The 23,921-nt window shown below is 34.7% G+C and overlaps 1 long non-coding RNA gene across 2 annotated transcripts; it reads left to right on the top strand.

The window, feature by feature from the left end:
* The first annotated feature begins 707 nt into the window (after positions 1 to 707).
* On the top strand, positions 708 to 23,634 carry LOC138395210 (uncharacterized). 2 transcript variants are annotated; one of them, XR_011235517.1, is made up of 3 exons: positions 708 to 903; positions 16,419 to 16,551; positions 20,621 to 23,634. It is a non-coding gene; the product is annotated as an uncharacterized lncRNA (long non-coding RNA). The 2 variants fall into 2 exon arrangements; XR_011235518.1 differs by having other exon boundaries at positions 21,338 to 23,634.
* Positions 23,635 to 23,921: the final 287 nt, after the last annotated feature.

Raw genomic sequence — 23,921 nt, forward strand, 5'->3', positions numbered from 1 at the left:
TATTGTCTACTAAGAAAATAGTATTTTGTACCTCTTGAATAATTCACAAATTTAAATGCTAAGGTATATATATAATATATGCATGTATTATATATATGCTTAATTATTCTGATAGCAAAGGTCAAAAGGACAAGGTGGCCATATGTTATAATGGGTTGGAGAATCTGGATAGAACGTGGACCTAAATTACTGTGTTACGTTACCTTCCTGAAATCTTATTGCTAAAATTTTGTACTGCTAGGCAGTAAACTAGGAAAAAAAAGAAATTGAGAAAGTGTTAATTTTTAAGCAAGTTTGACAAAGATTGAGTTTCATATGACAAATATTGTCAGCAAGACAGGATTCTGTCAGTGGAAGAAGTTTAAACATTAACAATTTCTGTCAGGCTGTTGACACAATCATGGCAGACATTTCCCAAGATGCCGAGATGACTGCTGGCATTTGTCAACAATCCTGTCATAGTGACAGCAATAAGACCATGTCTGGAAATGTGACAGTTTTGGCTTTGTGCTCCCCTGAGCAATAGCCCAGGTGTTCAGAGAAAGTGTGGGAAAACCCATATTTCTGCATTGTCATTCGAACACAGAAAACACAGGAGGAAAATGAGCTGTCACTCCAATTCCCATGATGCCTTGCTGCTTAGCATAACTCTACAGTGCGGCCCTGGGTCCACTGGTCCATACTCTGACAGATAATTAAGAAAGCAGCAGCTTTTTCTAGACGGCTCTTCCTCATGATTTGCATTTTAGCCAGAGGCGACCAGTTATAAAAAAAACATGATGGAAAGATGGTAAGAAGCCAATTAGATGGATGGATGGCTGACTGACAGCTCTCTGGTATTACGACTCCAGATTTCAGACTACATAGCCTGGCAGTTTTCTACAAGAACCAACTTTTTTGCAGGTTGGTAAAGCTGTTAAATGTGGGACTACATATAGCGCTATATAATTTTTGCAAAGTTGTACATTTTCCTTAAATAAGCATGTATTCTTTTCAATCAGGGTTTGCATTAAACAAGTTTTCACAATTTAATCACAACTTGCATCACTAAATTTAGCAATATTAAAATTCTAGACAACTTGTAGGCACATTAGCCGTGCCAGTAGAGAAGTGATTAAAAAGCTGAGAACCACTTTGAGCCAGCAGAGATAAAGTGAGCTAATAATTAGAATGTCTGTGCAAATATGGCTTTAGAACTTTGAATTGTACACTGCTTGGTTTTTAAGCAACTAAAAGCATAAACTCTAAATTTCCCTTCCATCTTTATATCCTACAAACATATATTTGCTATTATCCTTGTTCAAAGTCTAATATATGCTTCTGTGTTTGTTACTTCAGCTAATTTTGAAATTAAAAAAAATAAACTGTTAGTCTCAAGCTTCCAGTTTGGCCGTGATATTTTTTAGCTTCTAGCCAGTAGGAGTCAACTCTTCGTAATATTTTCCAATTTGGAACCTTCACTAATGTTTCCTGTGTGCTGCACGCTGTGTGTGTGATGTATATGCACGTATATATACAACACACACACACACACACACATACCCACGCACGTTTTTAAATGCAAACCATTTGCTATTAGAGTTATATGACTTCATCTGTAGTTTTAAATGAGAGATTTTTTTTTTGTCATTGTAATGATACTTCAGATTTATTTCAGATCTGGAAATACTATTGATAGTCCATTATTTCACAATAAATTGAGGTTACTAAGGAACATTAACCCAAACCAGAATTGTAAGTATATTTTCTTACCGTGGGTAGTAAATCTTCTACAACCTAAGATGAGCATTAGACCAATGGTGTGTCTAAATGCTATCAGTTGCTTAAAATCCAACAATGTGTATTTTGAAGTTCCATGTTTATCACTCAGTCTGCACTGATGTTGAAATCCACAAAACACATAAAACACTACTGAGAATGTTTTATCGCATGTGGTAACCCTTTCTTTTTCATCCGTACTGGTATTTGTCATTTTGCTTTTGCTTTGCATCATGTTGTTGGAATAAGATATGCTTAGCACACTAATAACAATTCTAAAAAATATTCCACCTGCACATAGTTGGAAAGTTTAAACAGAAGTTCAAAGGGGAAAAGTTTCATAAACTAAATCCAGAATTAGAAGGAGTAACTGCATGTTGGTTTTCATTAGAAACAGTAAGAGTTTTTCCTACAGAGATAGTATAATAGGAGTAGAAATAGATATCTTCCCGAAGAGTTTTTATAACTTATTTAAGATGTGTGTTTCTTGTCAATAATTGAAGCCCTTATATAATTGAAATATACTCTCACTATTGAATATTTAAGTTTCTTCCTGATCTGCCATTTTAAAGGGAGAAATGCTAAATATGAAGTACCCCAATAGAGTGATTCTTCAAGTAAGGAAAGTAAAAAGCTTTGAAACATTTCCTCCTTTGGTGGGATATTTATGCTCGGAGTCTGGCTGGGTCCTTTATCCCCCTATGTCCTCACCTTTCACTAGCCACTCATACCTTTTATTGACATTTATTTCACTTTTGGATTCTCTTACTTATGGCATAATGTTAATGTACTATATTTTCACAAGGTCCAGAGGAAATTATGAGTCTTTTGAAAAATAATTAGAATTGAAATTTGAGGAATAACATATTATAGACAGATTTTAAAATAACTCATTTTCAATTTTGTTTGCTACGAAAGTATGTATTAAGAGACAATTTTTGTATAAGAGAAAAATCTAAAGTGTGATATTTGTTGAAGTAATTTCTAACAACACAAACTTTGAAAATAGACCTATTATATCACTGTGGGGTAAAGAGATATATTTCTAAATAAAAATAAATGAGTCATCATCAGACAAAAAGATACCTCACCACAAAACTCATAGGGTTTTGTCTGGAAAATTTAATAAAATTCACTGGAGGTTACTGCTGCCATCCTTTTAATATTAATAATAATAATTAGTAATAGTGGCTAGAATTAGAACTTGAAAAGGATATAGACAAGTTTCTTAAAAATTATTTTTCTTCTTAAAATTGATATTGCTAATTGAATATTTGGTTATTGGCAGTTTTAAAATGGAATGCTTTTTGAGAGACATTTTGGAAATAATCAATTTTCTCTTCAGTGCATTTTATACTAACTGAAAAGTAGAGGAAAGAAAAACTTAGGTAAAAAAAACACTTAAGCTGTGAGTGTTAAAAGTTATTTTCCTGTGTTTTAAAAAACAGGTTATAGAAATATAGCCTCCTTGATCATTTCAGAACAAATTTTTATAGTCCTATACCAAAGTGAATTTTTGTTCAATATTTATAGACATTTTAAGTAAAATAAAAATTGACCTCAAATATCTTTTAAAACATATCAAGGATTAGTATTGTTTATGGAGCATTTAAAAACCATGTCATTAAGGAAAAATGTTGTTTATGTTGACTTGCTATTCAACACCTCATATAGTTCTGTAACTTCCTAATAGTCAAATGACACTACAAACCACAAGTCAGAACACACTGGTAAAATATTTGCCTTCTTTACTTATTGAATTTAGAGCACTTTCCAGAAGCCACAGGATTACATAAAATCTGTTTATTTTCCCTGATTTGCAATGAAGTCTGGCAGTTCATTTATATATATTATTTTGCGAGAGAGAGAAAAAAGAAAAGAGTGTTAAAGGGGCAGAGATGCTAAGAAAATAAATCAGCAACAACTCTTTGTTATATTATGTTTATAAATTATTCAGACTTCCATTAAAATGAATGGTTTGAATTATATAAGAATGTCCACCAATACCAAGGCATATATACAGAACCCAGAACCTTCTGAAAAACTGGAAAGGTGTATAGATTGCAATAGTAAAACAAATCTTTCTCTCTCTCCTTACATTCTGATAGTCGTTCTCTTACATTTCTTTTCAAGCACACTGTGGTCTGTCTTGTGTAATAGCTATATGCAAGCTCTTTAAAGGCAGGGGCTGCATCTCTCCTGTCTTTTTATTCCTGCACCAAAAATGCCAACTTATAGTAGAAGCTCAATAAATAGGGTTTGAATTTAATGCAGATTTTCACCTGACTTTGCAACCATTAGTTCTCAAATCTACAGCAAGTTAACCATTTCAATTTGTTAGTTAGTTTCTTGAACCCAAGTTGTGACTCAGGCAGCCATTTTTGCTATATTTCTCAAGCAGAAACTGAGTACAGTTACAGTATGTGCCTTGGTTGCAAGATTGGATGAGCAATGATGGGTAGAGCAATGTATGCCCGAGTCATGATCATCAATCATCTTGTCATCATAGTCCATCATCTAAGAGTGACCACTGATAAGCATCTATTCTGTACAGAATAGTTCCTATATCTAGGACGTGTTAACCCCTCAATTGGTTAGTTCCAAGGCAATATTACCTTACAAAAGAAAAACTATTGTTTGTCTGTAGATAAATATGGTAGAATATTGGAAATTTCTTATTATTTTAACCAATTCTGTTGATTCAACCATTCAAAACATCTTTGAGAGGTAAATATTTTGTTTGTTTGTAGTTTGTTTTGTTTTTAGAGACAGGCTCTCACTCTGTCACCCAGGCTGGAGTGCAGTAGCACAATCATAGCTCACTGTAGCCTTGAACTCCCAGGCTCGAGCACCCTCCCGCTTCAGCCTCCCAAGTAGCTGGGATTACTGGCTTGAGGGAGGCCAAGCTGACAGGTAAATATTTGAATTCTCATTTTGCAGATATGACACCCCCAAAATTAAGTAACTTTCCCTAACTAATACCTAGTATGTGGCAAAATAAAATTTGAACCAAGATCTCTCTGATTTTAAAACTTCTGCTCCTTTCATTATTCTTTTCTAAAAAATAATGATATTAAATATTAGCATAACGACAGGTTCCAATTTTTAATGAAAGCATTTCTGGAGAAAAAACTTATGAATAAGAAATCAGTAGTTTTTGGTACCTTTGTACCTGAGCACCAACACTTTATTTTAATGATATTATTCTCATGTCATCAATATGAAACAAAGTTTCTTATAATCTGTAGAGGTTCAATCTACTAGATAGAGAAAAAATGGGACACTAATCCTGTTCATAAGCCAAATTTAGGGAGGCAGAAGAAACATAAGAGAATAAAATAAAGTCCTTGCCTTTTTTGATCTCAAAGTCTATAGGAAAAAGACACAAATAACTCTAATACAATACCTGATATACACAGTATAATGTTCTATGGGAACTGAGTTTAGTGATTGCCATGGGAAAATTAAGAGGAAGCTTCATTTGTGTTCAACCTTGCTAAGTAAGTGTGCATTTACACTGACTGGGATACGAAAGAGAACACTTAAGTGATACAGTATGAGCCTGACTATGTAAGAACAAGGGTGTCAAATTATCACTCGCATTGAGCACGTAGGGTCAAGGCTGTCAGGGAGGCTTGTGGAGGGATGAGTATGTTGGGAAATAATCTTGGAAAATCAGGCTAGGACAAAATAAAGGAGTCACTTTCTTACTAGACTAAGACGCTTACAAATTCTTCTGTAGCTAATGGGAAGTCATCTCTGAGCCTCACTAGAATGTGACTGTATTTGTGAATTAGTATGATAACTCTAACACCAAAATGGAGCTGGGTCGTAAAGTAAAAAGTTTGGAGACAGAGAAACCAGTGTGGGGCCTGCTTGAATGACAGGGATGATGTGTAACTGTGCTAAAACGGTGACAGTGGATTATAGAGATAAATGTTTCATTACAGCCAGGCGTGGTAGGCAGCATATCAAAACCATCTCACTCCTTTGCAATTTCCTCTAGTTTTTTAACAATGATAACAGTTTTACTTTCATTAGATTTAGGCCCTAAATCTGCTGATAATTGCCCAATTTGATTGTTAAGCATAGTTCTCTGTCACCAAGGAAGAGCTGGAGCAAAAGAAGAAAATGTTTAAGTATTTTCTTCTTCTTGGGAAAAAATTCATTATATTAATATTAATTTTTTTCTATTTTTATTTTTTCAACAGAAGGTCATACATATGCTATTTGAGAGTTCACAGCTAGCCCCTCACTACTCAAATTGTGGGTGTTATTGCCAGACTGCGGAGATGCACGAGAATTGACTTGAGAAGCAAAGAGATTATTCATGCTCCTGCACACTCTGTTATCTCTCTGGGAACTCTTAATCAATGCAGGGCGAGAGCCAGTTAGCATGACTGAGGTTAGGGCAAATGGGCTGTGCACTGGAAAATGAAGAATTCAAACGTGATTATTATTCAAATTGGGATATAAAGAATACAATCTAGAGAAGAAGAGGAAGAAGATAATAAAAATAAATAAAGATTTACCTACTGAATCACTTGCTATGTTGCCTTTAGTCCTTGAAATGCCAAGTATGTTATAATATGCCTTGACTAGAAGGAATGATTTGAGGAGTTTATACTCCATTTCTATTTTGTTCCTGCAGGTATGCTAAAATATAAATTCTTAAATCTTAGAAATTTCTGCTAAATACATCTGGATAAAGAGATGAAACACTCTATAGAAAATTCCACTAAAACAAAAAATCTATGGAACAATCAAAAAATAATTTCTAAATGATAGTTAATGGCTCAGTGTATGATGAAAATAGATGATGGACCAAAATTCTAGTTATGAACACTGGAATTTAGAGTGCAACTTTGGAGTTCATTAGAATCATATATTATGTAATTTACCTAAAAGATGTTTAAAACATTAACACTTTCTCCATATTTAAAAGCATGATTTCTTTAATAATAATGTATTCTATGGCTAATTTAAAAACATTTCAGTCATAAATGTGTTTGGTTTAACTTGTTCTTGAGAATGTTGCTGCTAATGTAAAAGATTAGTGCTTTAAATTCATGTGCATCCTGATTACCTGAACTGTTTTACCATATTTTTTTTAGATTGTGCGTACAAATTCATATATCTTGGTGTGCCTCCTTTTTTAAAAAAAAATTATTAAATACTGTGTGTTTTTATTACACATTTTTATAATACAGTTTAACTTTTCCCCCTGACAATCTAGTTAGTTTCTAGGTAGTTATTTTCATTACTGAGATTTCAGCTGTCCCTGGCCAATGACCTTGAAGTTCAATACCTTACTATCAGCAATTACTAGAACAAGTAACAGATCATGGAAATCCAAATAAACCTTAGAGCATTCTTTTCAAAATAGCTTAACATTCCCCAGATACATGCATTCTCACACTTTGCTTTAGCTTCTTTTCACTTCCAGATTTCTGGATCAGAGCAGATAAAATTTAGGCCACCATGCACATGCTGTGCTTCAGGGGAGAACTTCTAAACCACCTTTATTCAAAACAGCACGATAACTATTATTATTTGGGCTCAGTACCCATGGGCTGTCTTCCTGCTCTTCTCACAAGAGACTAAAGTTTTCCAGAGAGAGTAAGGAAAGCTAGGCCACCACATAAATACTTCAGCTTCAGAAAAACTGAAAGCTAGGAAGTACTACTAACATCACAAATCCACCCAGCCCCACTGTTCTGTTTTCTTTCTCTTTCTTTTTTTCCCTTGTTGATTGTCATCTGCTTTCATATTTGAAACTTGAAGATAAAAAAATTAGCAAATAATTACATTGATAGAAGTTTGTCAAAATATTTTTTATCTTTTATTTTTACTATTAAGAGGCATAACACAATTTTATACCTTTAAGTCAATGTGAAATGACTGGTTATGTTTAATTTTACAAAGAATATAATGCACACATAGAAAATGTGGACTGTGAAAAGGAGTGTGGACTATTTCATTCATTTTCTGCACTGCTTTACTTTTAAAGTATGAACATTGTCTCAAACTACATGATGGCATAGAGTAATTAATTAATTCATTTCATATTTTTGGTGTTGTTTGAAATTACTTTCCGGTGACTCTGCAATGTTAACTGCTATCTATTCTTTCGTGTACGATGTAAGAGATTTTGTACTTATTTTTATGATACTTGCACGGAGCCAATTCTGTTCAATTTGGCTAAAATATCTTTTTTTCACAAATCATTTCATCTTCCATATCATGAGTATATTACAATATTGCAGTATTTATCAACCCTGAATAAAATCTTTACCCATTTAAAAAAATAATTAATTCTCACCAAGGTCCAATTTTAATACAAACCATTTTATCTTATTGAATATATACAGATGAAACTGGTACACATTTTTATGATCAAGGCTATTATGTAACTCTAAAAGCCAAACAGATTTATACGTTAAATGCAATTGAATTTGCAAACAAAAAATAGAAATAAGACAATTTATTTCATATTATTGAAGAAGTCATTTTCTTGTAAATAAATTGCCTCCAGCAACAGGAATATAACACAGCTATCACATACGATTGTGCACTGAACCCTATGTGATGATACAACTGTCCCATCTCTTTCTCTTTTCCAAATACTTAAAAACAACAAACAACCCTCAGTTCTTATTTTGTGTATCAACATCATTGTACCTTCATTTATTATAAACATGTAGTTTGTGTATTAAATGCCTTCTAGCTTGTCCTTTTCTCATTAGCCCAAAGTCACTGAAAAAACATTTTTTTCTCTTTATGATCATAAGCACAAATACAAATATAGATAGTAAAATTGCAATTGCATGGCAGAAGTGAATTATGAAGGGGCCATTGAAATGATCAATATCAAACATTTCTTAGATTATCATTGAAAGTCCACAAAATATGGAAATTTATATAGATTACTTATAGCTCCTAAGAACATCAACTGAACATCAGACATATGTATATTCTTGTTTGAGATATGCTACAGAAGATATTGCTGTGGATTGTTATGAAATTATTCTTTATTTAATATTCATATTTGTTCTTCAAAATGTTTATAAGACATTTATTTGATAAATAATAAAACACAAAATCATAAACATAACCCAAATGTTAATTTGGGAATCAAAATATTAAGTGATAAAAAACATGATTTTTCCTAAACCTTTGTAACTATAGTATAGACAGAATGAATTCTGTACCTATAAGTCAGCTTTAATGAAAATACAAGGACTTCTAAATAATTATGTTATTTTATGTACTCAATGATTGCAATTATAGGGGCCAGGGGACAACTTCCCTTCACCCTCTGAAGGTTTGCTGAAAATCAGCTGCCAAGAGGCAGATTAAAAGGAGAAAAGGAACACAAATTTATTTGATCATAGTTTTACATGACATGAGAGCCTTTGGAATGAAGTTCCAAAGATACAGAGTAAACTATTTTTATGCTTAGGTTCAACAAAGTATGAACTCTGTAGAAATATGATTGGACAAAAAGGGTATGATGTGATGTTAATAGATTGAGTGTAGAAATCCAGAAAGTCCTGTCTGTTTAGATTATTTTTGGCTTCTCTGTGCAGCATTCTTTCCTCCTGGGTATAGAGCAACACCTTCTATGAAATAGGGCTCTAACGACCTACAATCAAATAAGATAGGCCAGATAATTTTTTTATGGCCAGTTTTTAGTTTTTAGACAGAAGGGTGGGGAAAGAAGTTAGAGTAATAATTTTAGGTCTTAAGGTTGGCTTTGGAGAAAAAGGGTTCTGGTTTCTATAACCTGCCTTGGGGAAGAGAATAGTAGTTTCTATGGTTAGCCGAGGGGGAGAATGAAGGGTAAGGGTCAAGAAGGCAGAAGAAGTTCAGAGAAAAATGATCCTTCTGAGGCTGCTTCTGAGGCCTTAATTTTGGGGTATAGTTTTCTGAGCACCAACACACTCAATAACAAAAAATTGTTCTCAATAACAAGAGGTACTTATTAATAAATATAAACTTGTAGGATGCCTAGAGATAATATAAGCTAAATGGGATTTCCCAAACTCATTCTATCAACGTCTCAAGACAAAACCATAAGATTTCAATTTCTAAATGAGAACTGGAGCATATCTACTTTCACAACCCACAAGACAGCAAGCTTCCTTTGAGCTAATGTAATGCAGTTAATAAAAGGACTAATGTAAGCTCAGTATGTTTTTCTAGGTGTATCATACCCCCTTCCTGATCATACAGGCCTCCTTGCTATTCCTGCTTCAAGACTTTACACCTGCTCTTATTTTATTTCAAAATATTACAGGTGTACAAATGTTTTTGGTTGCATGGATTGCTTTTGTTATGCTTGAGTCAGGGTTATAAGAGTGCCCATCACCCAGGGAGTGTTCAGTGTACCCCTTGGGTAGGTTTTTGCCCATCTCTCCTCCTTCCTCTCCCCTGCTTGATTTCCACTGAGTTTTACTTACCTCTGTGCACATGTGTACACATCAGTTAGTTTCAATTTAATAATGAGTACATGTGGTGTTTCTGTTTCCATTCTTTATATACTTCACTTAGGATAATGGTCTCCAGTTCCCTCCAAATTGTTGCAAAAAGCCTTAATTCATCTTTCTTCATGGCTGAGTATACATATACTACATTTTGTTAATCCACTCATGTATTGATGGGAACTTGGGTTGCTCCCACATCTTTGCAATTTTGAATTGTGCTGCAATAAATATTTGAGTTCAGGTGTCTTTTTGATACAATGACTTCTTTTCCTTTGGGTAAATGCCTACTAGTGGGATTTCTAGATCAAATGGTAGGTCTACTTTTAGTTCTTGGAGAAATCTCCACACTGTTTACCATAGAGGTCGTACTAACTTGCAGTCCCACCAACAGTGTACAACTGTTCCTTTCTCTGTGCATCCATGCCAGCATCTATTGTTTTTGGGCTTTTTAATAAAACCCATTCTAACTGGGATAAGGTGATATCTCACTGTGGTTTTAATTTACATTTACCTGATGATTAGTGATTGAGCATTTTTTCGTATGTTTATTGGCCATTTGCTGTCTTCTTTTGAAAAGCTTTTGTTCATGTCTTTTGCCACGTTTTAACAGGCTTGATTGTTTTATTCTTACTGATTTGATTGGGTTCTTTAGCCCTTTGTCGGATATATAGTTTATGAATATTTTCTTTCATTCTGTAGGTAGTCAATTTGCTCTGTTCATTATTCCCTTACCTGTGGAGAAGCCTTTAAATTTAATCTAGTCCCATTTATTTATTTCTGTTGTTGCTGAGATTGTCGTTGGGGTCTTCTTCATAAATTATTTCCCTAAGCCAGTATCTAGAAGACTTTTTTCAACATTTTCTCATAGAATTCTTATGGTTTCATGCTTTCATTTAAGTTCTTTATCCATCTTAAATTCATTTTTGTGAGTGGTGAGAGATACGGAACCTGTTTCATTCTTCTGCATGTGGCTATTCAATTTTCCCAGGACAATTTATTGGATAGGGCTTCTTTTCCTCAGTGTATATTGTTGTCTGCTTCGTCAAAGATCAGTTGGCTGTATGTGGGTGGTTTTATATATGGGTTCTCTGTTCTGTTTCATTGGTCTCTGTTTCTGTTTTTGTGCCAATACCATGCTGTTTTGGTTACTATAGTCATGTAGTAAGTTTGAAGTCTGGTAATGTGATGACTCCAGATTTATTCTTTTTCCTTAACATTGCTTTGGCTACATAGGCTCTTTTCTGGGTCCAAACAAAGCATAGAATTATTTTTTCTAGATCTGTGAAATATGACATTGGTATTTTTATGGGTATTGTCTTGAATCTGTAAATCACTTTGAGTAGTACAGACATTTTAGCAATGTTGATTCTACCAATCCATGAGCATGATATGTTTTTCCATTTGTTTGTGTCATCTGTGATTTCTTTTCTTGGTGTTTCATAGTTCTTTTTGTAGAGAACTTTCACCTCCTTGGTTAAGTATATTCCTAGGTATTTTATTTTCTTCATGGCTGCTGTGAATGGTATTGAGTCTTTGATCTAATTCTCAGCTTGACTGTTATTGGCGTATAGGAATGCTACTGATTTGTGTACAATTGATTTTGTAACCTGAGATGCTACTGCATTTATTTATCAATTCCAGGAGTTGGTGTAGTCTTTGGGATTTTCTAGATATAAGATCATATCATCAGCAAAAAGTGATAGTTTGATCTCCTCTTTCCCAATTTGTATACCCTTAGTTTCTTTCTCTTGCCTGATTGCTCTGGCTAGGACTTCCAGCACTATGTTGAATACAAGTGGTGACAATAGGCACTCCTGTCTTGTTCAAGTTCTTAGTAGAAATGCTTTCAGCTTTTCCCCATTAAGTATGATATTGGATGTGGGTTTGTCATATATGGCTTTTATAATTTTGCAATTTTGTTGAGGGTTTTTATCATGAAAGTGTGCTGAATTTTGTTGAATGCTTTTTCTACGTCTATTGAGATGATCATATGGTCTCTGCTTTTGCTTCTGTTTATGTGGTGAATGACATTTATTGATTTATGTAGGTTGAACCATCATTGCATCCTTGGGATGAAGCCCACTTGGTCATGGTTTATTTATTTTTTTTAATGTGCTGCTAAATTCAGTTTGCAGGTATTTTGTTGAGGATTTTGCATCTATTTTCATAAGGGATATTGGTCTCTAGTTTTCTTTTTTGTTGTGTCCTTTTCTAGCTTTCTTATCAAGGTGACACTGGCTTCCTTTAATGAGTTAGAAAGGATTACCTCCTTCTCAATGTGATGGAATAATTTCTGCAGTATGAGCACTAGCTCTTCTTTACAGATCTGGTAAAATTTGACTGTGAATCCATGGACTCTGGAGCTTTTTTTTGTTGGAAGAATTTTTATTAATGCTTTAATCTTGTTGCTCCTTATTGGACTATTCAGGAGTTCTATTTCTTCCTGATCGAGTCTTGGGAGGTTGTGAGTTTTTAGGAATTTGTTCATTTCCTTTATGTTTTGGAGTTTATGTGTAGAGATTTTCATAGTATTTACAGATGACATTTTGTATTTCTGTGGTATCAGTTGTAATATCTCCTTTTTCATTTCTGATTGAGCTTATTTGGGTCCTTTCTCTTCTCTTCCTGTTTAATTTAGCAAGAGGCCTATCAATTTTGTTTACTTTTCAAAGAACCAACCTTTTGTTTCATTATATCTTTGTATTGCTTTTTGTTTGTTTGTTTCTTTTCTATTTCATTTAGTTCTGCTCTGACTTTCATTACTTCTTTTCTTCTTCTGGTTTTGGTTTGCTCTTCCTATTCTAGTTCCTTAAGAAGTGGCATTACATTGTTAATTTGTGATCTTTCTGTCTTTTTGATGTAGGCAGTTAAGGCTATGAATTTTCCCCCAGGACTACTTTTGCTGAATCCCATATATTTTTATAGCTTATGTTCCCTTTGTCATTCAGTTTGAGAAATCTTTTGATTTCCATTTTAATTTCATTATTGACCCAATGATCATTCATCACAAGGTTGTTTAATTTCCATGACTTTATGTAGAATTGAGTGTTTCTCTTGGAGTTGATGTCTAGATTTTTTTCCACCATGGTCTGAGAAGGTACCTGGTATGATTTCTATGTTTTTGTATTTGTTGAGGCATGTTTTGTGGCGTAAGCCATGATCAATCTTGGAGAATATTCCACGTGCTTATAAGAAGAATGCATATTCAGTAGGTTTTTGGTAAAATGTTCTGTAAATATCCATTAGGCCCATTTGTTCTAGAGTCCTGTTTAAGTTCATTATTTCTTTATTTACTTTCTGCTTAAATGATCTGTCCAGCTCTGTGAGTGGAGTGTTGAAGTCCCCAGTGATTATGGTGCTGCTTTTTATCTCTTAGCTTAGATCTAGTAGGGTTTGCTTTATGAAATCTTGGCACTCCTGTGTTAGCTGCATAAATATTTAGGATTGTTATGTCTTTTTTTAATTGCTCCCTTTACCATTATATAATGACCACCTTTGTCTTTCTTTACTATTGTTGATTCAAAGTCAATTTTATCTGATATGAGAATGGATATACCTGCTTTCTTTTGGTTTCCATTTACGTGGTAATTTTTCCCCATCCTTTCACCTTGAATATGTATGAGCTCTAGTGGATTAGATGTGTTTCTTGGAGACAGAAGATACTTGAGTTGCATTTTTTCATCCACTCAGCCAGCCTATGTCTCTTGAGTGGGGCATGCAAACCATTCACATTGATTGATAGAATTGGTATGTGGGATGATGTTCTGTTCATCCTGTTGGTAATACCTTATTGCTTTGTTTTACCTCTTGGCTGTTGTTTTGTATGAGCTCTGAGCTTTAGCTTTGGGTGGTTTTACACTGGTGGGTGTCTATGGTGCTGATCCATGTATAATGTAGTTCTGAGTATTTTCTTCAGGACAGGAATGGTCTTGGAAAATTCTCTCAGATTTTGCTTGTCTGGAAAAGTCTTTATTTTTCTTTCATGTATGAAACTTAGTTTTGCAGGATGCAAAATTCTAGACTAGCAGTTGTTCTGTTTAAGAAGACTGAAGATGGGGTTCCAATCCCTTCTGCTTTGTAAGGTCTCCACTGAGAAGTCTGTGGTTAGACTGATGGGTTTTCCTTTGTAAGTTACTTGATGTTTTCACCTCCTGGCTCACAGGGGTCTGTCCTTCATGCTGACTTTGGCCAGTCTGATGATTATGTGTCTTGGTGACTGCCTCTTTGCAATGAATCTCCCAACTGTTCATTGAGCTTCTTGTAGATGAGTATCTAAATTTCTTGCAAGACCAGGGAGGTTTTGCTCAATTATTCCCCAGATAGGTTTTCCAGCCCTTGTGCATTTTCTTCTTCACCATCAGGGATACTTATGATTCTTATATTTGGTTGTTTTATATAATCCCATATTTCTTGTAGATTTTGCTCATTCCTCTCAATTCTCTGTTCTTTATTTTTGACAGACTGATTTAATTTGGAAGAGTTGTCTTCCAGTTCTGAGATTCTTTCTTCTGCCTGGTCTAGTCTATTTTTAAAACTTGCTACTATGTTTTGTAATTCCCTAGAAGAATTTTTTATTTCCAGATTTCCTATCTTTTTTTAAATATGTCAATCTCTTTAGTGAATTTTTCATTCATTTCCTGAATTGTTTTTCTCATTTCTTTGAGTTGGTTTTCCATTTTCTCTTGGATTTCATTGAGCTTCCTTACAATCCATATTTGAAATTCTTTATTTGTCATTTCAATATTTTCATTTTGGTTGGTATCCATTGACAGAGAGCTGATGTTCCCTTTTAGGTGTGTCCTTTCACTCTGATTTTTCATACTTCTGGAGTTCTTTCACTGATTCCTTCTCATCTGGGGCAGCTGTCACTTCTTATTTTTGGATTTTCTTTGTTTAGATGAGGCTTTTTCTTCCCCTTCACTTATAAAGGAGTGTCTGTAGCATATGTCGAGTGAGTAAGAAACTTTGGTTTTGCTTGTGGATGCTTTGATGCAATCTGGGTTCTGGATGGATATCTTTGTTATAGGTATCATTAGTGTGGTGGTTCTCTCAGTTGCTAGCTGTTTGTAGGCTGTAGCAGTGGTAAGTTATGTGTGTGGGCAGATTCCCAGTCTCTCTTTGATGAAGAAGGATGGAGGCCTTTGAAATCCTTTTGGTTTCCCCAGCCCTGTGGTCTTCTTAACAGTATGAATTGTACTGACACGCCCAGGTTAACCTCTGAGACAGTAGATAGTGCTTGTGGCTAAGAATCAACCACATCCTGTATGATTGAGTTAGTAAATGCTGTAAAGGGCTGTATATATTGACCTGCCTGTCAGTAGTAGGTGGTATTTGCTGGAAAGAAGAAGCTGCAGTATTATTTTGGGTACACCTGTGATTGGCTCTGGCCTCTTAGAAGAAGCACTCCAATGGCCCAGGTGGTGGGTGGGCCCTGGAACTTCAGGTGAGTCCTATTCTCTGCCATAGCAGAGACAAGTGGGGGAGTGAGGCTGGGTAGGGCTGGGTTGAGTGAGCTTGCCCTCAGCATCCACAAAGCTGGTAAGATAGTTTCAGCAGTGCTGAAAGGTCTGCTCCCAGTTTCTTTGTAAAGCCACCAGGGAGGGACTGAAGCAGCCCCACCCAGACACAAAGTCTGCTTGTGGGAGGTGGAGCCATATAAGATTCACAATCTGGCTGTCAGGAGTGGATTTTGCTCTTCTCCAACCTCCCTTGCTCCACAGAGGACCTCCAGTGTCTTCCAGGAGGCAGGATCTCTGACTAGCTGAGTTCCCCCATGATGGTACTGCAGGCTTGGAGCTTCTCTGTTCAGGATCCTGCCCTGGGCAGAGAACATGGCCTTCCTGTGGGTAGGGGTGCTCTGCTAGTGTGCTGTGGATGGTACCCACACTACACTCTCTTGGAACCCACACTGCACTCTCTTTTCTATTCTGCCCACATGGGCTCTCTCATCTCCTGAGATTATTTCACAGATCTTCCCTCTGTGTTCCCAAGCAACATGATCAAGTCCTGGGGGTGTGGGATCTGATTGGTTACTTTAACCATTGACTAAAATCACTTCCTATTGTCAAGCTCAATGTTTATGTAGTCATGATAATGATGCCTCAAAATCTGATTTGTTTTATAAAATAGAGGAGGGATTAATTTAAAATTCATGTTTGCCTTTATGTATTTCAGATTTCTAAACAATGAAAGAAGCATATATTTTGGAGAGTATGAGCCCCTAAACTTCCACACCTAATTCAAGTGCCAACAATTTCAAGTTTCTATGAACCTTGAATTATGGCATTCAGCTGAGACACTATCTTGGGTAAGACCTTCATCTTCTAAAATTCCTTTGGAAAAAGATCATACCCTGCTTAAATTTCAAAACAGGTGGCATTTGCTATTTTTCCCTATGTAAAGTGCTACATCCACTAAGGACTCTTCCTTAAACTAGGTGCTGGACACCCCTGTTAGAGGTTGCTATAGTATCTGGTGCCCCAAAGAGAGCCTGTTTTTTTTTTTTCCCTTTAATCATGAGGAGTCAAGTTACTCACAACTCCCAAGACACAATAATGCATTATGAGAAGAGAATTGAGAGTGGTGAGAGGCCCTATATTCCTTCCTGGTTGCTAATACTATTGCAGGTGCTTTGTTAAAAAAAAGCCCCAAAGACAAGTGATAGCATCATAGTAAGTGCAGAGTAGTAACACAGATGGCAGGAATGGGAGGCCAGAGAGTGACACTGTTAAGCAGGAGGGCTCTTACAACAGTTTCTTTTCACACTTTTAGACAAACACTGGTGAGGGTACCAGAGCTTAGACAGATAGTTTGGGTTTGAGATAAAAGTCATCCTGTTAAGAATATTTGGGCTCCGGCCTGGATCACAGAGTGTCCTCAGAGTGGCAAAAGAGGATCACACATAAATCTTAATTGGATGACCTGAACGAACAAGGAGAAATCCAGAGTTCTAAGAACTCAGACAAATAAGAAAGAAAAAGACCAAGGAGACATTGAAATATGAAGATAAAATCGATACAGAATTGCCTAGGAAATCAATAAGAGGGATAAAGGACGTGCAGGGGATGTGAAATATGTGTTCTGTCTCCTGTACAAGTGAGAAATCTGGCAGCATGTTTTGAACATGCTGCAATCCTGTAATTAAAGCTCAAGGGAGAACAGCATAAAGGGAATCTTAATAATCAAGTGAAGAGATGCCCTGGCAATAACTGACTCCTTGTCAGGGAAACAGTTTCATAGGCAAATCTTAAGTTAAATATACACTCAAGTATATAGCCGGAAGATTGGCTGATAATTGTGTACATGTATTTATGGTAGCGACTGGTGCTTGATTTAGAACCATAACCCAGTAGCAGCATCCATCCTTCTATAGGCCACAGTAACTAGCTCACACCGTTACCACAGCCTGATAATCACAACCTGATCTTTGCGTATACTTCAAAGTAAGAGATTATCTCCTCTCAAATGCCCAGGATTTCTGCCAAGGGACAGAAAGCCCCCAGGACTCAGTTTCTCATGGTTAGATGAATTTATAGAAAGGCAAAATAGGTGTTCATACTCACCCTCTCACATACTAGATACAAACAAAGCAATCGTAAAAAAAGCTTTAAAAATTTCTCAAAAAAAAAAAAAAACAAGCAAACAAACAATTTCTCGGTGATACAGAGGATAATATATACGATAACTCAAAATAGTGATACTAAGAATCATGTGTGATCATGTGAGAAGAATATTGGGAAATCATTTGCTTAAAAAATATTATAGCCTTTTTTATTATTCCTTCCTCATCTAAGCAGAGGTGAAGTACTTTATAAGTCCAGGGCAAACCACACTATCATAATCTTTGTGAAAGTCATTGCTTCTCAAATTGTCCCCAGAGGTTCCTTTCACAAAGACTACAATATAAGTAATGGTTCTATCCCTGGATGTGTTCAATTCAATATGCATTCTTAATTACAATTGAAATGAATGTAGAACTATGAAAAGTTAAACAGGTTTCTTCATTTGTTAAAAAAATAAACCTATCATAACTTGTAGACTTAAATGATGTTTCTCTCCTTCAAAGGTCTTTCAAAGGCAAATTATTATTTTAAAAAAGCTACTGTTGTGTGCATGTCCCCAAATTGCCAATATTTTCCAAAGATGATATATTTAAGTGTGAAAACAAGCAAAAGCTATTTAGTACAAAATTTGAAGTGTTGGAGATTCCAGAAAATGGTACAGAAGTATAATTTTTTAAAACATCAAAACAGAGAAACTGGTTAGTAAAGTTAAAAAAAAAAAAACCTACAACAAGATTTACATCAAAACAAAGGTAACAAACTATCTTCATGAACCCCAAAACACAAGTACAGAGGAGAGAAAGCATAACAGCCACACAATATCAAAGATATAATATCAATACCTGTAGTGAAAGAAGCAGAGGGCAACAACAGGCATCTGAAAATGCTATGAAAGAAGAATCTCAAAATAGACAATAGATATATGCAGAATACTATGGTGGCCACTATGAGTATAGAATCTGAAACTAGGAGAGATTTTTTCCTTCTCTAGTAGTGGGCAAATGCAGGGGACCCATGGGAGGAAGGTTTTAAGGTAGCTGGAGCAGCATGGACACTGAGAGCCTTAGAGATGACACATCCAGAACAGGGTCCTGCATGGAAGAACAACTGCTGAGTGTCATTAAAAGTAACTGGATCAATAAAGATTAAGGAAAGAGAAGGTCCACCTAAGTGTGGGGAAGAAAAACAGCAATAAGCCATAAGCCATATTTTTGCACATTACATTAAAACAACAGAAAAGAGAGCTATGTGAAATTAGAAAAGTTTTTCTGAAACCCATTATCTTCTAATCTTATAATTTCAAAGAAGTAGTAAAAGTGAGCAACAAAACATTTTTGAGACCAAATGCCTTGTTTAGCTGTCACAAGATATGAAAAATAATAACACAGAGCAGGATAGCATTCCTACAAACGATGAGACCACTTAAGAAATACACATCCATAAACACAAGGAAAGTACTCAATAATGAGGTGACCAAACTTAGGAAAAATTAGAAATTAAAGAAAAACATTTCAGAAATAATGATTAAATTAGAATGATCACAAGAATGACTGAACATTACAGATAATGCCTTAAGGATATAAAATAAAAAGGAGGAACATTTTTTAAATGATGAAGAAATAAATAAGAAAATAGTTGATACATCATTGAATCTAGGCAAATAATATCCAACACATGGGTAATGGGAATGCTTGAAGAAGAAAACCAAAGCACAAAATAGAACCAACACTGAAACATACAATCTAAGAACAGTTTACTAGAGAAAAAGAAGAAAATTACATATTGAAGAATACACTGCACTGAAAAGAATGTCACATCAAGATGATCAACATTAGGATCTATTTTGATAAAATTACTAATTTTAAAGAAAGGGAGAAAATTTGTTTGGTTACTTTGATACAAAAACAGGGGGAGAAATACTAATAAAGGGAGAAAAACATGTAAGGACACAGTGAATTAGATCCACATTCCTATAGCTGTACTAGATAACAAATATTAGACACCAAACATAACTAGGGGAACACTGATATAAGGACTAAGGCTGAGCATTCCATGTATAGCTACTTACAAAACTAGACCATATGAGAGTTTAAAAATAAGAAAGAATATGATGTAATGACCATATACTCTGATAATGAAGAAAAGGTGCAACTTTCAACGTGTGGGAGAATTGGGAGGGCATTTGGGAACAAAATGCACAACTTTCATTGGTAATTGTATTGGGATGATAGTATTGCTACAGTCATTCTTAGGTTGTTCCAAGCATAATGTGAAATAAAGGAAATTAATAATTATGGGATATTCTAACATCTTCTTTGTCCTTGAAATCTGGAATTCCTTGTGTGAGATAAAAAAGATATTACAGATATTATGGATTTGAATAGAAAGCATCAGTATGAACCTGTGACATATCTTTAAACAGGTCAAGTTCTTTCCACTGAAAAGGTCTATAATGTTCAACCCATGTAGGCAGAGAACATTGAACAGCTAGATAGTGGTGACAGAATACCTTTTCCCACTTACAGAAATCAGAACTCCATAGGTAAGTGACTGAGTCTAGATTTAACATGGAAAATGTACAAGATCTGTCATACAAGATAGCAAGGAACTTCTCAAATATGATTAGGTTATGTTAAAAGAACTCAAGAGCCAACTTGAAGAGGCTTCCACTGGCCAAATATGAGGCAATCTGAACTTCAACAAGAATAATCATTGCAGTGGATTGCAACCTATAAGGTATGTTTAAGTCCATGATTTCATAATGATATTATTTTTAAAAATGATCACCTTAGTAGTTTTCATTTTCTTCCTTAGAACTTGTAAATCAAGTTAAAGAATCAAGCATTTATGAACTGCAGAATAACTGCAAACATCACAAAAAGAGAGAAAACCAGACAACATATGCTTCCTGATAAAAAAGAACACACTATATGTATGGTCTTGCCACAAGGATCAAACCTGAATCTGATAAAACCTCTGGATTCCAATCTGCAGAAAATACAAAGGACAGAGAAATGTGCTGATTTTCACCATAAGCATTGACAATTAGAAAAGTGTAAATTATGGGACACTGTAGATCTAATGGCCTCGGTCAAGGGTGGAGAACCTGAGGCCTTAACTGCAGCCTTTTGTTGAAGGAATCCAAATTTCACAGAACAAATCCTTTTATTTTATTAACACATTTTTGTTCATCTTTTATATTTTTATTTTATTTTTTAAAAGGAACATATTTAAATTACCAAAGAATACAATAAGTTTTAACTAAATAATCCTCAAGACTGACCAGCACAACTAGAACATTAGTAAGCCAAAAGGGCTAAGTTGATGGCTGCTACGCTCATGATTTAGTTCTAACTTTTCCCGTCTGACTGGCGCCACTACCTCAGGAGGCTGGTTTGTGAGAGTTTATGGGGGTCAAGTACACCAGTCTGTTACTAGCTTTTGACAGTGGTACACTGTGTTTCTGTTTAAGTGGAATTTGTGAATAGTTGCACTGCTTGACAATATTTTTTAATTCTGTCTGCTTAACAGCCCATCATGTCAAAGAAGACCAAGAGGATGCTGAAGGAAGAAAACAGATTTTTTAATGAGAATTGGGAATTGCAATATTATCTTGTTTCTGCTAAAGATAATATGATTTGCTTGCTTTGTGATACTGTAATATCAGCATTAAAAAAATTCAGTACTCATCAGCATTATAACATTCATAAGGACCACAAATATTTTAAATTACAGGGAGAGGTGCAAAAGGTTGTATTGCAGAAATTAAAAGATGAAAAGCAAAAGCAAAGACAATTCTTTCAAGCAGTGATAAGACCTGGAAATGATGCTACTTAAGCAACTTAAAAAGCAGCTTACATGCTTGGGAAAAAGGGGAAGCCATTCAGTGATGTAGAAATTGTGAAAGAATGCACTGTTGAAACTGTAGGATGATTAGACCCTGATAATGTTTCAAAGTACAAACAACTGTATCTTTCAAGGAGAACCATAACTGATTGGCAGCATGAATAAGTGTTCAACTTAACAGAACAACTTCATGCAATACTTCAAAAGTAAAATCTGTATTGCTCAATCACGCTGGATGAATCAAGTGATACTACTAACTTTTTTTTTTTAATACTTCAGTCAGGTCATAATAGAAGATCTTTTTTGCTACAAAGAGTTGCTCACTTTAGGAACTCTTGAGAACAGAACATAGGGAATAAATATCTTCAAAAACTTTCAAGATAAATGTCATGAAGTTAAACTGAATATGAAACTTAGTGAGTGTATGTACAGACAGTGCACCTTCCACGATAGGAAAACATGAAAGGCTTATTGCACAGATTAAAAAAAGTGTTAACAGATCCAGATGGTCTCATTTCTTTTCATTATATCTTGCATCAGCAAAATCTCTGTGCTAAAGCTATTATTTTAGGTGATATTGTGTAACAAGTTATAAGTATTGTTAACTATATCAGTGCAAATGCAACACAGCACCATCAGTTTTATAACATGCTAAAGGTGAACGGTGAGGTATTTAGTGTGGATTTGCCATATCTTTCTAAAGTGTGTTGGCTATTGTAGGGACAAGTGTTAGTCAAAATTTTATCTCTGCAAGAACAGATAGTTAAATTTATGAAGAACAGAATCAGCAATGTGAATTATTGAAAGAAGATTTCTATGGGAATACAGCATTTCTATGTGATATCATGTCAAATAAAATGACTTGAATATGTCTTTTCAAGGTAAAACCAAGTCAATATATGATATGTGGCAAAAATCCAAGCATTTCTAAAAAAGCTATCTTTTTTCAAAACACTTCTTGTTGAAAAGGAAATCTCAGATGAACTTTTTCCCCTGTTAGCAAAGGTCATTGATGAGCAGGATGATATATGCAAATCATTTGAAGAATATGCAGCTGTTACAGACCTATTAATTCAAGAATACAATGAAAGCTTCACTGACTTTGAGAATCATGACATCACACTCAAGTTAGCATTTCAGTCTCACCTAGTTGATATCACCAGGGCACCTAAAGAAGTACAAATGGAATTGATTGAGCTCTCAGTAGATGATATTTTAAAGTCATTGTTTGATGCTAAGAAAGATCCAGGTGAAATATGTAAGAAATGCAGAATACCCACTTCTTAGGCAACATGCCCAGAAAATGCTTTCTTACTTTTTAACCATTTATTGCTGCGAATCTACATTCTCCTATCTAACCCAAATCAAGATGCCCTTAAGGTCACAAATGACTGATACCCTTCTGGAGGATCAACTGAAACTGTGGACCTTCATGCTGCAACTAAATATTCAAATGCTTTCCAACAAAAATCAGACACAACAATGTCATTAAAAGGTTAGTTAACTTTAAAATTAACAAACAGTTTTAATTTTTTGAAATTATTAAGTGCATAGTAGTTAGATTTTTACAAAATAATGTCCATTTTTAAGTATGTCTAATTGAAGTTTCTTGAATCTGGTCTTATTTGACTATAGCTAAATTAATGTAGCCTTCCAACATGAAAAGTTTCCCCACTCCTGACCTAGATTCCACAACAGATAAATTGTAAACAAAATATAGGGATGGAGGGAAAACCTGTAGATTTCAAAAAGACTCAAAAGACATATCTAATTTCAAACTTGATATGCATAAATTACAGTGTCTAGGGATAGTGTGAAAATATCCACATTTGGATGATAAATATATAAAGGGACAGAGAAAGTGAATCTATAACAAGTAGGAAAATAGTTTAATTTGGGGAGGAATGGATAGGTTTTAATTATAATTGGGGGTATCGAGAGGCTTGTAGGATGGCTGGAAAAGTTTTGTTTCTTGATCCAAGTGTTGGCTGCAAGATTGTTCACTTGAAAATAGATTATATATAAGATATGTATAATTTTTATAATATAATAAATAATTACTAAATATAAAATTGTTTTGTGTGGTTTTCTGTATCTGTATTTATTTTACTATAAATTGATTTTTCAAAAGTGTTATGTATTAAAGAAGGTTTAAATAAAGTTGTGTTAAATATTTTGAGATTAAAATGCAGGGTGTAATAGAGTAATGGCCCTGATTTTTTTGCATAACTTACTACCTAATTAAAAACAATTTCAAAGGAATTCTGCA

Source organism: Eulemur rufifrons, chromosome 15 (genome assembly GCF_041146395.1).
Source record: "Eulemur rufifrons isolate Redbay chromosome 15, OSU_ERuf_1, whole genome shotgun sequence".
Classification (NCBI taxonomy): Eukaryota; Metazoa; Chordata; class Mammalia; order Primates; family Lemuridae; genus Eulemur; species Eulemur rufifrons.